At 41.8% G+C, this 17,684-nt stretch overlaps 1 protein-coding gene across 1 annotated transcript in view; it reads right to left on the reverse strand.

Moving 5' to 3' along the window:
- The window catches only part of DNAJC5B (DnaJ heat shock protein family (Hsp40) member C5 beta), an 81,171-nt gene that overhangs the window by 53,525 nt on the left and 9,962 nt on the right, over nucleotides 1-17,684 (reverse strand). The window contains exon 2 of the mRNA XM_047782963.1: nucleotides 496-615. The gene's annotated coding sequence lies outside the window, so the exon portion shown is untranslated. The remainder of the gene's footprint in view (nucleotides 1-495; nucleotides 616-17,684) is intronic.

Genomic DNA, 17,684 nt, shown 5'->3' on the forward strand with positions numbered 1-17,684 from the left:
AAAGTGGAAAAAAGAAATCAGTATGCCTTTCTTGGCAGGGTCCCTTGACAACTGAGAAAATGAATATGAGCGGGGGATATTAGATCATTAAACAACAAAAACATTTTCCATGGCAGTGGTTGGTGGAACCAACATGCTTTTCCATTTTATTCTTACTTTTGTAATTCCTCTATAGAAATCTATTTATTGGAGCAAAATCTCCTTATTCAAAGAGTATTGTATCTTAAACACACATCAAAAATGCTAACCCTATGTTTTAAACAGTAGCGTGATTATAATTTGCTATTGAAAAATATTATCTCTTATTGCACTGGTACTTTTATAAACAGGAACCTGAAGATAAGACAAGTTGGGAATGTTACAAATAACCCACAGTACCTGTTCCTGTAACTCCGATTCTGTGTTTTCAAACAGGAACGACTTGCTGTTTTCAGCTGGTCTGGAAAGAGTCGTGCAAAGGAATAAAGGTAACAAGGGGAAGGAGCTGTTTCATACCTGTTCCGCTGTTTCAAAGTAAGCCGCTGCTCCTTTCCATCGTTCCCATGTGAGGTTAAGCGGGTCAATGGCTTCGAATTACTTTTCGTTTGTTACTCTATCAGCCAGTTGGTTATCCCTCTGGAAAACATAACAAAGAGAGAATAAAACATGCATGACCATAAAGGTTGCCATTACAAGGCATCCAGTGATAGCAAAATGCAGCTACCTCTAATTTGATCATTAGTCAGCCAGTGCTTGGCTCAGCCAAACGCTGCTGTGGAACCACCTCCAGGTTTCCACCAGAACTTTCAGTTAAGAAAACGTGCTTTCTCCTGACATGCAGAGGAGGTTCTTTTACTTATTTTTTATTGAGATACAGTTGACATATTAGTTTCAGGTGTACAATGTAATGATTCAATATTTGTATATATTGTAAAAAATCACCACTGTAAGTCTAGTTAACATCGATCACCATATATAGTTACAGTTATTTTTATTGCGATGAAAACGTTTAAGGTTTACTCTCTTAGCAACTTTCAAATATGCAATACAGTATTATTAACTATAATCCCTATACTGTACATTATATCTCCATGAAATTTTTTTTATATCTAGAAGTTTGTACCTTTTGACCAGCTTTACCCCTTTCACCCACCAGTCACTACCACCACTGCCTCCCCAAAACCCCCCACTGCTTATGGCAGCCACCAATCTGTTTTCCATATCTATGAGCCCAGGGCTTTTTTTTAAATCCACATGTGAGATTATATGATACTTGCCTTTGTCTGAATTGTTTCATTTAGCATGATACCCTCAAGGCCATCCATGTTGTCATAAATGGCAATATTTCCTCCTTTTTTATGGCTAAATGATTTATACCACATATTCTTTATCCATTCACCCACTGATATGCACTTAGGTTGTTTCCATATCTTGGCCATTATAAATAATGCTACAGTGAACATGGGGGTGCAGGTTGATATTTCTGTTTCCTTTGGATAAATACCCAGAGGTGAAATTGTTGGATCATATGGTAGTTCTATTTTTAACTTTTTGAGGAAACTGTCCTGTTTTCCATAGTTGCTGCACCAGTTGATATTCTTATATCACCTGTGTACAAAGGGCTCCCTTTTCTCCACATTTCACCAACATTTATTTTTTGATGATAGCCATTTGGACAGGTGTGAAGTGATATCTTATTATAGTTATGACCTGCATTTCCTTGATGATTAGTGATGTTGAGTGCCTTTTCATATACCTGATGGCCTTCTGTATGTCTTCTTTGGAAAAATACCTGTTCAGATCCTCTATCCATTTTTAAATTGGGTTGCTTGCTTTTTTGCTATTGATATGTGTGAATTCTTTATATTATATTTTAGATATTAACCCATTATCAGATATACAATTTGCAGATACTTTCTCCCATTTAGTAGCTGCCTTTTCATGTTATTGTGGTGTCTTTTGCTGTGCTTTTTAGTTTGACATATCCTCACTTGTTGGTTTTTACTTTAGTTGCCTTTACTTTTGATATCAAATCCAAAATATCATCATGAAGACAGATGTTGTGAAGCCCACCATCTGCGTTTTCTTCTAGGAGTTTTTTGGTTTCAGGACTTACATTCAAGTTTTTAATCCATTTTGAGTTGATTTTTGTGTACAGTGTAAGATAGTGATCCAGTTTCATTCTTTTGCATGTGGCTATCCAATTTTACCAACACCATTTATTAGAGAGGCTGTGCTTTCCCCAGGGTATATTCTTGCCTTCTTTGTCATAGATTAATTGACCAAACAGACATGGCTTTATTTCCAGGCTTCGTATTTTGTTCAGTTGATCTGTGTGCCTGTTTTTATATCAATACTCTACTGTTTTGATTACTATAGTGTGAAATCAGGGAGCATGATATGCCAAGATTTGTTGTTCTTTCTCAAGCTTGCTTTGGCTACTCAGGGTCAAAATGGGTTCTTTTAAATTTTATTTTCCTTTGGCCTAAGGCTAGTACTAATCAGTTGCTTTAAAATTAGTGGAAAGACCATGTAACATTAATAAGGGGGAAACTGAAATTGCTCACTACATTAATCCAACTATTTTCATATCTTAACATTTTATCCTAATCTTAGTTGAGACACTGAGTCAAGGAGTTCCCGTTATGGCTCAGTGGGTTAAGAACCTGACTAGTATCCACAAGGATGCGGGTTTGATCCCTGGCCTTGCTTAGAGGATTAAGGATCTGGCATTGCCACAAGCTGTGGCATAGGTCGCAGATGTGACTCCGATCTTGCATTGCTGTGGCTGTGGCTGTGGCGTAGGCCCACAGTGGCAGCTCTGATTTGACCCCTAAGCCTGGGAACTTCTATATGCTGTAGCTGTGGCCCTAAAAAGAAAAAGAGAGAGAGAGAGAGAGAGACACTGAGTCAAAGCGGTAACTGAGGTGGTTTTTAAGAATTAGGGATTTCTTATTAAAACAATGCTTAAACTCTCATATAAAATGAAAAGTCACAAGAGAGAATAGTTCCCAATGGATTTGAGTAAGATCCTGTAGACTGAAAAAGACAGGTGTTACTCCTGAATTTTGCAAAATGGGGTCTGGTTCCTAAAGCTGAAGGTAGAGTTTAAGTTTGTGTCTTAGCATGACAGGTAGCAGAGCCTAGGGCTATTGTGTGTATACATTTCAGAGCACTTTCACCTCTAGATGGCATTGGTTTTCTTAGATAAAAAGGCTATGTCTCTGAGATGCTCACCTCCAGCCAGAGTTTGGGAAGCCACCCATCATCATGCAAAGAAATAGGGTGGGGAGTGGGGGGAACTAAAGACATTTGGAACTAAATACCTAAGTTCCAGCTTCACTTCACCCTAGGACAACATTGTTTTTTAAGAAATTAAAATATAGGCGTTCCCGTCGTGGCGCAACGGTTAACGAATCCGACTGGGAACCGTGAGGTTGCGGGTTCGGTCCCTGGCCTTGCTCAGTGGGTTAAGGATCCGGCGTTGCCGTGAGCTGTGGTGTAGGTTGCAGACGTGGCTCGGATCCCGCGTTGCTGTGGCTCTGGCGTAGGCCGGTGGCTACAGCTCCGATTCGACCCCTAGCCTGGGAACCTCCACATGCCGCGGGAGCGGCCCAAGAAATAGCAACAACAACAACAACAACAAAAGACAAAAGACAAAAAAAAAAGAAATTAAAATATAGTTAATTTACAATGTTATGTTAGTTTCAAGTGTACAGCAGTCATTCAGTATATATACACACACACATATGTGTGTATATGTACATGTATATTCTTTTTCAGATTCTTTTCCATTATAGGTTATTACAAGATACTGAGTATAGTTCCCTGTGCTATACAGTAGATCCTTATTGTTTACCTGTTTTGTATATAATAGTGTGTATATATTAATCCTAAACTCCTAATTTATCTCTCCACCCACCCTCCCTATCCCCTTTGGTAACCATAAATTTGTTTTCTATGTCTGTGAGTCTGCTTCTATTTTGTAAATAAGTTTGTTTGTATCATATTTTAGATTCCATATATAAGCTATATCATATGATGTTTGTCTCTCTCTCTGATTTCCTTCACTCAGTATGATAATCCCTAGGCCTATCCATATTGCTGCAAATGCAGTATTTCATTCTTTTTGTGGCAGAGTAGTATTCCATTGAGTGTGTATACCGTGTTTTCTTTACCCATTCATCCGTCGATGGACACTTAGGTAGCTTCCATGTCTTGGCTATTGTGAATAGTGGTGCTGTGAACACTGGCGTGCATGTGTGTTTTCAAATTAGAATTTCCATCTTTTCTGGATATATGGCCAGGAGTGGGATTGCAGGATCATGTGGTAACTCTAGTTTTAGTTTTTGGGATTTTTTGTTTGTTTGTTTGCTATTTAGGGCCACACCTGCAGCATATGGAAGTTTCCAGGCTAGGGATCGAATTGGTGCTGCAGCCATGCAGGATCCAAGCCACATCTGTAACCTACACCATAGCTTATGGCAATGCTGGATACTTAACCCACTGAGCGAGGCTGGGGATAGAACCCACATTCTCATGGATAATAGTTGGGTTCATTACCACAGAGCCACAACAGGAACTCCCTATTTTTAGTTTTTTAAGGAACCTCCATACTGTTCTCTATAGCAGCTGTACCAATTTACGTTCCCACCAACAGTGTAGGGAGTTTCCCCTTTTCCTGTACCCTCTCCAGCATTTATCATTTGTAGACTTTTTTGATGATGGCCATTCTGACCAGTGTGAGGTAATAACTTATTATAGTTTTGATCTGCATTTGTCTAATAAATAATTAGCAATGTTGAATATTTTCATGTGCCTTTTGGCCATCTGTATGTCTTATTTAGAGAAATGTCTGTTTAGAGCTTCTGCCCATTTTTTGATTGGGTTGTTTGTTTTTTTTAAATTGAGCTGTATGAGCTATTTGTGTAAAATCCATCTTTTTTATACAATCACCCTCTTATTAAATCACTGCTTTTTAATTTTTTAAGTATTGAATACACTGAGTTTATAATTAAGTATTGCAAAACTCTTAGGTGAAGTAGAACTGTAGCTATGTGTCTTATTCATCTAGTCTTTCAACAGTTAGTTACCTACTTGATCCAGGCATTGAGCTAAGTGCTACAAGTATCCCAGCAAACAAACCAAAATGCAGACTCTGGGTTTGTACTTTATAACCTGCAGCGGAGACAGATATTGATCAAATGATTGCTCAAATTAAGGATATAAGTGAGACTTTGGAGAGATGCTGTAAGACCATGTGATCGGTGGAGCAGGGGAAGATATCTAGTAGTGAAATTGAATCTGTAATTAAAAAGCTCCTAGGAAGCAAAAGTATAGGACTGAACAGCTTCATAGGGGAATTTAGAAAATATGAAAAAGAACTAATGTCTATCCTGCTCAGACTGTTCCAAAAAATGAAGAGGCTGAAGTACTCCCAAATTCATTCCTCTAGGCCACCATTATTACCCTGATACCAAAGCCAAAGGCGCTACAAAAAAAGAAAACTGTAAGCCAATATCTCTGATGAATATAGATGCAAAAATCCTCGACAAAATATTAGTACACCAAATTCAACAATATATAAGAAGGATCAGGTTCTCAATATGGCTCAGCGGTAAAGAGCCCAGCTAGTATCCATGAGGATGTAAGTTCATTCCCTGGCCCTCTTAGTGGGTTAAGGATCTAGCATTGCTGTGAGCTGCAGTGTAGGTCGTGACATGGCTTGGATCTGCTGTCGCTGTGGCTGTGGAATAGGTTTTCAGCTGCAGCTCCAATTCGACCCCTAGCCTTGGAACTTCCCCAGGCATGGCCCTAAAAAAAAAAAAAAAAAGAAAGAAAGAAAAGGATCATACACCACGATCAAGTAGGATTTATTCCAGTGATGCAAGGATGGTTTAGTATTTGCAAATCAGTGTGATATAGCACATTAACAAAAGGAAGGGTAAAAATTATGTGATCATCTCAATAGGTACCAAAAAAGCATTTCACATAATTCAACATTCATTCAAGATTTTAAAAAAGTCTCATCAAAGTTGGTCTGGAGGGAACATATCTCAACATAAAGGCCATTTATGACAAACTTAGAGGTAACATCATACTCAATGGTAAAAAGCTGAAAGCCTTTCCTCTAAAGTCAGGAGCAAGACAGGGATGCCCACTCTCACCTCTTCTGTTTAATGTAGTGTTGGAATTCCTAGTCATAGCAATCAGACAAAAAAAGAGAAATAAAAGGCATTTAAATTGGAAAGGAAGAAGTAAAACTGCAGCTGTTTGCTGATGACATGATACTATATGTACCAAAGTAGATACCAAAGTCTCCACCAAAAAACTACTAGAATAAGTGAATTAGCAAAGTTGCAGGATACAAGACTGATATAGAGGGGTCTGTTGCTTTTGTATAGATTAACAATGAACCATCAGAAAGAGAAAGAAAGGAGATAATCCTGTTTAAAGTCATATCAAAAAGAATAAAATACCTAAGAATAAACTTAACCAAGGAGATGAAAGATCTATACTCTAAAAACTATAAAACTTAGATGAAGGAAATTGAAGATAATACAAAGAAATGTAAAGAAATATATCGCATGTTCTTGAACTGGAAGAATTAATATTGTTAAAATTGCCACACTGCAGTTCCTGCTGTGGTGCAGGATCTCACTGCAGCAGCTCAGATCACTGCAGAGGTGTGGGTTCAATCCCCAGCCTGGCACAGTGGGTTAAAGTATCTGGCATTGCCACAGCTGTGTGGCGTGAGTCATAGCTGTGGCTTGGATTTGATCCCTGGGCCGGGAACTTCCATGTGCTATGACTGTGGCCATTAAAAAAAAACGGTGGCCATATTACCTAAAGCAATCTACAGATACAATGTAATCTCTATCAAAATAGCCATGACATTTTTCACAGAAGTAGAACAAATAATCCTAAGATTTATATGGAATTACAAATGACCCCAAATTGCCCAAGCAGACTTGAGACAAAAAGAACACAGCTGGAGCTATCATGTGCCTGACTTCAGACTATACTACAAAGTTTGTAAGCAAAACAGCATGGAACTCACACAAAAACAGACACATAAGTCAATGGAACAGAATAGAGAGCCCAATTAATAGTCAGTTAATCTACAACCAAGGAGACAAAAGTATACAGTGGAGAAAAGGCCGTCTCTCCAATAAGTGGTTCTGGGAAAACTGGACAGCTATATGTAAAAGAATGAAGTTAGAACGTTTTCTCATACCACATAAAAATAAACTAAAAATGGACTGAATACCTAAATGTAAGACTGAAACCATAAAACTCCAAAAAAAGAACATAAGCACAACACTCTTTGACATAAGTTGTAGCAATATTTTTTTGGATCTCCTAAGGCAAAAAAAAGCAAAAATAAACAAATGGGACCTAATTAAACTTAAGAGCTTTTACACAGCAAAGGAAACCATCGACAAAATGAAAAGGCAACCTATGGAATGGGAGAAAATATTTTCAAATGATGTGACTAAGAAGGTAATATGCAAAATATATAACTCAACATCAGAAAAAAACCAATGCAATTAAATATTGGCAGGACTGAATATTTTTCCAAAGAAGATATACAGACGGCCAATAGACGGTTGAAAAAATGCTCAACATTGCTAATCATCAGAGAAATGCAAATCAAAACTACAATGAGATATCACCTTGCACTTGTCAGAATGGCTGTCATCAAAACAACACAAGTAACAAATGTTGGCAAGGACATGGAGAAAAGGGAACTCTCTTATGCTGCTGGTGGGAATGTAAATTGATGCGGCCACTATGAAAAACAGTACAGAGATTCCCCAAAAGCCTAAACTACCATATGATCCACCACTTTCACTGTTAGGTATGTATCTGAAGGAAATAAAAACACTAATTTGAAAAGATACACTCATCCCTGTGTTCATATTAGCATTATTTATAATAGCCAAGATATGGAAGAAACCCAGATGCCCATTGACAGACAAATGGATAAAGATTGTGTGTGTGTGTATACAATGGACTATTACTCAGCCATAAAAAGAATGAAATTCTGCCATATGCACAATGTGGATGGACCTAGAGAGTATCATGCTTAGTGAAATAAGTCAGAGAAAGACAAATACTCTGATATCACTTATATGTAGAATCTGAAAAATAAAACAAATGAATAGAACAAAAGTAGACTTACAGATATACAGAACAAACTAGTGGTTACCAGTGGGGAGAGGAAAGGAGGGAGGGGCAAAATAGGGGGTATGGGTTTAAGACATACAAACTGCTATGTATAAAATAGATAAGTAACAGGGATATATTGCACGGCACAGGAAAATATAGCCATTATTTTGTAATAACTTTAAATGGAGTATAATCTATAAAAATACTGAATCACTGCTACACACCCAAAGCAGTGTAGGAGTTCCCATCGTAGCTCAGTGGAAACAAATCTGACCAGCATCCATGAGAATTCAGGTTCGATCCCTGGCCTCGCTCAGTGGATTAAGGATTCGGCATTGCCGTGAGCTGTCATGTAGGTCCTAGACATGGCTCAGATCCTGCATTGCTGTGGCTGTGGTGTAGGCCAGTGGCTACAGCTTCAATTTGACCCCTAGCCTGGGAACCTCCATATGCCAGAGGTATGGTCCTAAAAAGACAAAAAATAAATAAGTAAATTAAATGCTGAATCGAACATTAAATTACAAATGACAGAGAATCTTCTCTTATTAGTGCACATGGCCAGATGGCTCCTGAAGCAATCACAGGCCTGGGAGCAAGGCAGTCCTTTATGTGCCTTCTGGGCCCACCACACCAAGCAGATCACTGCCTTGCACCGATTTCTAGTGTCCATAGTGGATTCTCCAGTGGTACATTTCAACTAACTCTTTATGATAATGGCAATGACTTTGTGCCTTCTATTGTAGATATACATTTTCCCCTTATTTTGCCAAAGTTGTCTGTTTTGGATGAACTAGGACCCACTAAATTGTAAATCAACTCAGCACAGATTTTTTTTTTTGTCTCCAAAGCTGCCTTCTATCTCATATAGTGTTACTTTACTGTCGACCACATGTCCCTGCTAAGGACAGTCTCACGCTCTGCTGAATGCCTTTGGAAGGTGCCCAGAATTGAGTAGGTAGAGCTGAGCGGCCTCTCCTGGTGGGTGAAGGTAGACAGGCCCCTTTCTGAACAAGTTACCTAATCAGATGCAGATTCTTCTACAGCTGCACGCACACACACATCATGGTTTCTAGGCCTGAGGGTTTAGATGGCTTCTGATGCTGATCTCCTCCCTGCTGCCCACTTAGGCAGGCACCTGCACAGCTTGGGCTCTCCTCATAGGCCTCACCGCTCCAGAGCTGAGCCCAGCTGTCCCTTCCCAAGGCCTCACCACCACTGTCAAGCTTCCCGTAGGCATCCCCAACTGCTCTCCTGTTGTTCCTTCCAGACTCTTCCATGAGTCATACAGTTTCCCATAATGCTCCAGAAACCATGAACATTCTGCCGGATGTCCTCACAATCAGGCCGTCTGTGGGAGCTGGTCCCAGACCGCACACACAGTCTGGTCAGCGGCCCCCTGTCACCAAAGCCCCCCAGGTCAGGATAACAGCCATTAGGGGCTCTGCAATTCCTCAGCCCTCCTCACAGGGTCTCCTCTCTCAGGCTTCTCCATTCTCTCAGGGCCAGGCCTCACCCCCAGATACTAAGTAGAACTCAGGAAACCAGTTTTAAATAACTGGCCTGGAAGTAACAAGCTGGGTCCCTACGAAAGTTAGCTTCTGACCTGGGACACATTCTAAACCCTCCCGAAAAGCTGACTGGAGCTTGTCAGATGGGGTGGGAGGGTGAGTGACAGGTGCATCCCCACGGAGGAAGCTGTACCCTGCCCAGCACCCTTGGCTGGGTTCCGCAGCCTCAGGCCCCAAGGCTTGGATGTCTGGAAAGTGCCCTCAGTAGTCTTCTCTGTAACTTTCTTAGAGACCTGGGCAAAACAGTCAAATGAACAATTTTTCAACATTTGTTCTCAACGTGCAAAAGGCAAGGCAGAGCAGCTATTCCGTGAGACTGCGTCGCCCTCTGGTGTTCAAATAGTAATGAACTGAAAACAGGGTTTTAACTTTGAAATACTCTTTGCCCTGAATCACCTGGTTTTTTGTTTTTCTTCTTTTCTTTTCTTTCTTTCTTTTTTTTTTTTTTTTAAAGTATCCTGACGCCTCTCCCTCAGCCACCTGAGATTCTGGGACTCGTCAAAAAAAAAAAAAAAAAAAAAACACTCATGGAAACTTCAGGGTGGGGCAAACCATGTCTAAAGGGGACACCACCCTCTTGCTGCATTCTTCTGACGCTGAGGTTTTGCATTAGTTTTGAGTAGCTAGTCAGGGGATTTAAATTAGAATCTTATAAAAAAAATCTGTTTTGAAGCTTTGGTCTGAAGGGGGAAACTTGGGGGCAGTTATTGAAATTCTGAAGTCTCAGACCCATTGGTTGGACCAGGACAGAAGACCCAACAGAGATCCAGGCAGCAGATTCACAAGCAGTGAATCAGGGCCTGCTGGCTGCGCTGGGGAGGCAAAGGCCAAGAAACATTCCCTCTCTGTCTGGCACAGTGCAGAGGTCCCCAGATGGCAGGTCTTAGTCAGGTTTTCCTTGCCCAGCAGGGTGTGCTAAGTGTTTCATTTAAAGGAAGACACACACATTCCAGTCCGAAATGGTTACCCTGGCGTCACACTCAGCAACCTTGACCCATGAGGCATCTGAGTTTACAACTCTGGGTTACCACCTAAAAGAAGAGGCAGCATGTCTACACTTACAGCATCATCCGCAGTACAAGGCAGCTAACAAGGAGCAGGTGACGGCCCAGAACATGTGCTGGTGGAGATGGAGGGGTCGTTCCCTGGGAGCCAGAGCACAGGGAATAGGGACCTTTCTTCCACAGTTCTCCATGGGGACTTCCACTTGCCTTGTGCCCAAATTTGATGGCATGGCAGGTGTTTCCATTTTCTAGCAATGCTGAGCAAGGATAGTTCAGACTGGCTGATTTGTAGCGATGGAAATGTATCCTCTCACAGTTCTGGAGGCTGGAAGTCTGAAATCAAGGTCTTGGTCAGGATGGTTCCTTCTGGTGGCTCCAAGGGGACATCTGTTTCACAACATCGTCTTAAGGTTTCTGGTGTTGCTGGGAACCCTTGGCGTACCTCGGTCTCTGCCTCGCCCGCTGTGGCATCCCCCTGAACCTGCGCCCTCATGTGCTGTTCCCTGTATCTGTTGGTGCAGATCCTGTCATAAACACTACAGTTACACCGGATTAAGGACTCGCCCTACTCTAAGATGTCCTCATCTTCACTGACATCTTAATTACCTGTACCAAAATCCTGCTTTCAATAACATCACATTCACAGGGACTAGAGGTTGGGACCTATCTCTTTTAGTGACACAAATCCACACAGGACTGTAAGGTGGGGCAGATTTGAAGGTTATATTTAGGCCTACTCAGCAGTTTGCTGGAAAATGTTTAACAACTGGATCTCCAGGGGGAGAAAAAGCCCTAGCGTGTAGTGTTTGCAGATTTCCATGATGTAACTATTCCTCCCAGGCTTATTTCAAGGTACCAACTTAATACCTAGTTTGCAGAAATTCCAGGAAATTTAAGAGTGCATGGCCCTCATCCACTGGTACTAACTAGATCCAGCCTACCCTTGAACCTATTATATTTTAAAATATCAACAGCTAAAAGGTGTTATCCATATAATTTGTCTTATATGTTTACATATTGAGGCCAAGATGCCCCTATAGCTTTTGATTATCTGTATATAAAATGACCGATTGTGTATCGTTCTATCAAGTTTTAAATCTGAGTGTGCCTTTGGGCCATCCTGAGCCTCCCTTACCAGAAGCAGCATCAGCATCAGCCTCCCTTACCAGCCCTTCCAGACACCCTGCACACCCCCCGCCCCCAGCTGTGATGTCCCTGCACAAGTCCTGTTCTCCCCATGGCCGTCCCTGGGTCTGACAGCTCACCCATATTCTCTCAGGACCCTGGCACTCAGCTCCCATGCAGTCCTCCCAGCCAGCACCCTCTCCCACATAGCTCCTTGCCCTATTCAGACACCTGCCTGTCCTCTAGCTTACAAACTTGAACTCCAGCCTCCCCCATGATTGCCTGACTCACCAGCTAGCCCCACCCCCACCCCCAAGTGCATGGTACTTACGTCTCACTAATAATTCTAGCTCCCCAAATCTATCAGCCTTGTTCTTTTCTTCACCCCTCTCCTCATTCAGCATAGTCTGACACCACTGAAACTCTAGTATTCCCTTGTCCATACTCCTAATTCCTTCTCCCACCCCATCCAGTATTCAATTGTTGAGCCTCTGGTGAGGCAGATGTTACCACCAAAGACCATGGTCTCCAATCCCAGCTGCAGCCCTGCTCCATACACTGTGTGTGTGTGTGTGTGTGTGTGTGTGTGTCCCAGGGGAACCATAATCCTTCCAACATTCTCCGCCACCCTCCTCCCGAACTCTTACCTCACTTCCAACAAAAGATATTGTGTCCTACATCACAGGGAAAAATATAGAGTACTCTATTATTTACAAAATATTTTCACATGTGTTCATTTGACCTACATAGCAACTGGGACAGATAGGCAGGGAAAATGTTTTTGTTCCCATTTTACAAACCAAGAACCTGAGGCTCAGAGGAGTTTTGTGTGAGCAGACGGTTATGAACATAGCCTGGATAGGTGCACGGGTCTCCCAGCTCCAAGAATCTCGAGTCAAGCAGTGAAATGGATATTTGTCCAAGGGCAACAGCAAGTCCTTGGCAGCCAGGACAAGCACCCATGTCTCTGAGACCTTTCTTTTTTTTTTATTTATTTTTTTCCCACTGTACAGCAAGGGCATCAAGTTATCCTTACATGTATACATTTTCCCCCCACCCTTTGTTCTGTTGCAATATGGGTATCTAGACATAGTTCTCAATGCTACTCAGCAGGATCTCCTTGTAAATCTATTCTAAGTTGTGTCTGATAAGCCCAAGCTCCCGATCCCTCCCACTCCCTCTCTTTCCCATCAGGCAGCCACAAGTCTATTTTCCAAGTCCATGATTTTCTTTTCTGTGGAGATGTTCATTTGTGCTGGATATTAGATTCCAGTTATAAGTGATATCGTATGATATTTTTCTTTGTCTTTCTGACTCATTTCACTCAGTATGAGATTCTCTAGTTCCATCCATGTTGCTGCAAATGGCATTATGTCATTCTTTTTTATGGCTGAGTAGTATTCCATTGTGTATATATACATGTTCTGAATCCAGTCATCTGTTGATGGACATTTGGGTTGTTTCCATGTCCTGGCTATTGTGAATAGTGCTGCAATGAACATGCAGGTGCACGTGTCTCTTTTAAGTAGAGTTTTGTCCAGATATATGCCCAAGAGTGGGATTGTGGGGTCATATGGAAGGTCTATGTATAGATTTCTAAGGTATCTCCAAACTGTTCTCCATAGCAGCTGTACCAGTTTACTTTCCCACCAACAGTGCAGGAGGGTTCCTTTTTCTCTACAACCCCTCCAGCACTTGTTATTTGTGGGCTTATGAATGATGGCCATTCTGATGGGTGTGAGGTGGTATCTCATGGTAGTTTTGATTTGCATTTCTCTTATAATCAGCGATGTTGGGCATTTATTCATGTGTTTGCTGGCCATCTGTATATCTTCCTTGGAGAACAATCTATTCAGGTCTTTTGCCCATTTTTCCATTGGTTGATTGGCTTTTCTGCTGTTGGGTTGTATAAGTTGTTTATATATTCTAGAGATTAAGCCCTTGTCAGTTGCATCATTTGAAACTATTTTCTCCCATTCTGTAAGTTGTCTTCTTGTTTTCTTTTGGGTTTCCTTTGCTGTGCAAAAGCTTTTCAGGTTGATGAGGTCCCATGGGTTTATTTTTGCTCTAATTTCTATTGCTTTGGGAGACTGACCTGAGAAAATGTTCATGATGTTGATGTCAGAGAGTGTTTTGCCTATGTTCTCTTCCAGGAGTTTGATGGTGTCCTGTCTTATATTTAAGTCTTTCAACCATTTTGAGTTTATTTTTGTGCATGGAGTGAGGGTGTGTTCTAGTTTCATTGCTTTTCATGCAGCTGTCCAGGTTTCCCAGCAATGCTTGCTGAATAGACTTTCTTTTTCCCGTTTTATGTTCTTGCCTCCCTTGTCAAAGATTAATTGACCATATATGTCAGGGTTTATTTCTGGGTTCTCTATTCTGTTCCATTGGTCTGTCTGTCTGTTTTGATACCAGTACCACGCTGTTTTGATGACTGTGGCTTTGTAATATTTTTTGAAGTCTGGTAAAGTTATGCCTCCTGCTTGGTTTTTGTTTCTCAGGATTGCTTTGGTGATTCTGGGTCTTTTGTTGTTCCATATAAATTTTTGGATTCTGAGACCTTTCTTATCCATCTCCAGAGTGTGCTGCCTTCTTGGCAATGGTGATATTGCTCTCAAAGCATCTGAGATTCATTTCCCTGTTATGTTTAAAAGATTAAAAAGTAGAATGATCTTGAAAACAAGCAATTTTACTTTCCTTTCTTTTGAGAGTTGTTCTCGCCAATGATTTTTTTCCCTGTGTAAGTATTTATTTGATAGTGTTCTCAGAGCCTTGGCTGAAACGAGCCCATTTGCCCTCAGCTTCTATCCTCAGGTTCACAGGCTCTGGAAACACCACCAGCAAGGAGAGAGAGAGATCCAGACCATGGATCTGATCTAGAAATATCGTTTTGCAGAGCCCAGATGTGTGCCTGCTGGCCTGTGGAAGGTGCCGTGGGGAATCCTCTGGGTGGAGTCATGCAAACTTGCTGTCGAGCTGATTTTGTAGAAACACATGATGTAAGCCAAAGCCACTTCCATTGGGAATGGGGGCCACAATGAGTCATTCACTGCAATTCCAGACAGATAGGACTCGCAGCTCTTTCTGGGGCCTTCCAGTGAAGCCTCCAGACCAAGGGGAATCTGCTTCTGTCTATAAAAAGGTCCACTCTATCCCAGTTTCTCTAGCAATACCTTGGTTTGTCCTGCACCTCCATCGTTGTCCATTGCTGTACATGGAGGCAGACATGCAAAAGAGGTACTCATCTCCCTTGTCATCTGGTGCAGCCTGCACATCTGCCCCTCAGATGCTGCCTTGGAGATATGCTCTCCTTCTGCCCATCTCCACTGGCTGGGACTGGGAGGCAGCCCTGCCTCTAGCACATCAGAACTGATATCTATGAGGACACCAGAAGCACCGGACTGGGAAGCGAAGGACTTGGCTCCTACCCGTGAACTTGGGTAAGAGGCAGGCAGCCCCCACACCCACACCAGAGCCTCAGATTCCTCCTGTCTGGGGCAAGAGGCTTGCTGTGGCCCAGCTAACTCGCCAGCACAGTAAGGACTGCTTATGTTGTCACAACAAAGGGACTCCCAGGAAGCAACCCAGAGAGTCCTACAGGGAGAGGGGACAGAGGAGTCTCCTTTAATAGAGATTGATTTAGGTCTCCCAGGAAGTGCACCCCTGGACAGCATTTCCTGAAAGTGCTGGTGGAGGAAGAAAGTGAGGAGCAGCGGCATGCCAGGCCACAAGGAGCAACCCAGACAAGGGGAAGCCCAGACCTGTTCCATGGGTGAGTCAGCAGACACCTGCAGAAGTATCCATGAATACTCTAAACTGGCTTCATGGGTAGTTCTGGGGAGGAGTAGAACAGGATTGAATTGTCCCACAAGGACATTTAAGGCAATGAAGGGCACTCTTGGTGGTTCCAAGGATAGTGGTTTAAGAAGGACGTCTCACAGTCCCTGCCCTTGGCGGCCATGGATGACAGGGTCCCCCTCTCTCTCCCCCAGCAGAGCGTGGTGGTGGGGAGAACACGGGTCATTGTGAACATTAGCTGTTATTACCCATGCAAAGCACAAGCATGAGACTTTCAATAATGAGTAGCACCTAGTTGTGTTCTGGGGAGGACCTCAGAGGGAAGGAAAGTAGAACCCTCCTATAGCTCCAAGTTGCACTCAAGTCCAACGTGTTCAAAACTGTGAAGACAAAATTGAACCCCTACCCATGCTACCCTGAACATTAACGGTAGCCAGTGCCTTCAGATCTGTCTCACCCCAAGAGGGGAGCCTCAGGACCATGGAGAGTACAGCATCAGGGCTGGGAGGCGGTAACTACACCAGTTAGGAATTCACAGGAGTCATTTAGACCTGGGTTAGAATATTACTTCTGCCATTTATTAGCTGTGCCACCTTAGACAAGCTATTTCAACTCTCTGAACCTCAGTTTCTTCATTCTAAAATGTACAAACATTTATTGAATAAACTTCTGTTGAGAAAATGGGAATAAGACTGCTTTCCCTATGGGTCTTTGTGGAAATTAAATGAGATAATTTTTGAGCCTATTGGTGACATAATAGGTATGTTTGTTAATTTTATGTACCAACTGGACTGGGCCATGGGGTGCCTAGATGTTTGGTCAAACGTTACTCTGGGTGTGTCTGAGAGTGTTTGTGGACGAAATTAACATTTGAATCGTAGAACCCAGAGTATAACAGATTGCCCTCCCTAAGTAAATGGGCCCAATCCAATCAGTTGAAGATCTTAAAACAACAAGATTGACCCTCCTGTAAGTAAGAGGAAATTTCCTCCTCCCAGACTGCCTTGGGCTGGGACATCAGTTTTTTTCCTGCCTTTGGACTTTTAACTGAAGTATTGGCATTTCCTGGGTCACTAGCCTGCTGCCCTTTGGACTGGAGCCACACCATTGGCTCTCGTGGGTCTCCAGCATGCTGACTACAAAGCTTGGGACTTGTCAGCCTCTGTAATCGTATTAGCCAATTCCTTATAGTAAATAATATACAGATATATGGATAGATATTTTTCCTATAGGTTCTGTTTTGCAAGAGAACCCTAATACAGCAAGTGCAAAATAACCCTGAAAAGGTTGTTTTTATGATTGCTATTTCTGTTATTTCAGAACTCGGCGAGACGTTGTCTATACATAAAGCTGATTGAATTTATGTTGTTTAAGAGACAGGAAATGCTAATAATAGCCTAAATAACATTTGTTATTCATGTGCTTATATTTAAGATGACTTTGATCATCTACAACAAACATAACATATATGCATGTGTATATCAAGATACTATATGCACATTATGTTTATATATGTATGTATATCATAATGTTCATTATATGTTATATGAAATTGTATATATAATTTTTACAATATTATTACTTTAATCTCTGGGAAAGACATTTTGGATATGTATTCATAATTATCTTCTGGTTTTCATGTCTTTCGAAAATTTTTAAATTATATAATTTGTACTACTAATGTTTATACTGAAGATTCTTAACTATGATGAAATCGCTGAAATGCAAACTTGACTTTCATCTAAAGATGGTAAAGAACACCCCCAGAGCCTTCCTCTCTCTGCAGTCTGCAGAGGTAGTGAAGGACCCCAGTACGAAGACAAGCGTGGACCCAGAGAAAGCTGTCACCGCGAGACTCTAGGCATCAGGAGGAGGTCAGTGGCGGCCAAGGAGAGTAGAGCAAGTCCACTTTGACTTGAGGCTGGAGATGTGCTGTTCCCCGGTGATAGGAGGGACCTTAAAATGATTCATAAGGAAAGGAAAGATGCAGTCAGAAGAAACTGAATGTTCAGTGACTTCGTTCCCGGTGGGAATAAAG

Source organism: Phacochoerus africanus, chromosome 6 (assembly GCF_016906955.1).
Source record: "Phacochoerus africanus isolate WHEZ1 chromosome 6, ROS_Pafr_v1, whole genome shotgun sequence".
Lineage (NCBI taxonomy): Eukaryota > Metazoa > Chordata > Mammalia > Artiodactyla > Suidae > Phacochoerus > Phacochoerus africanus.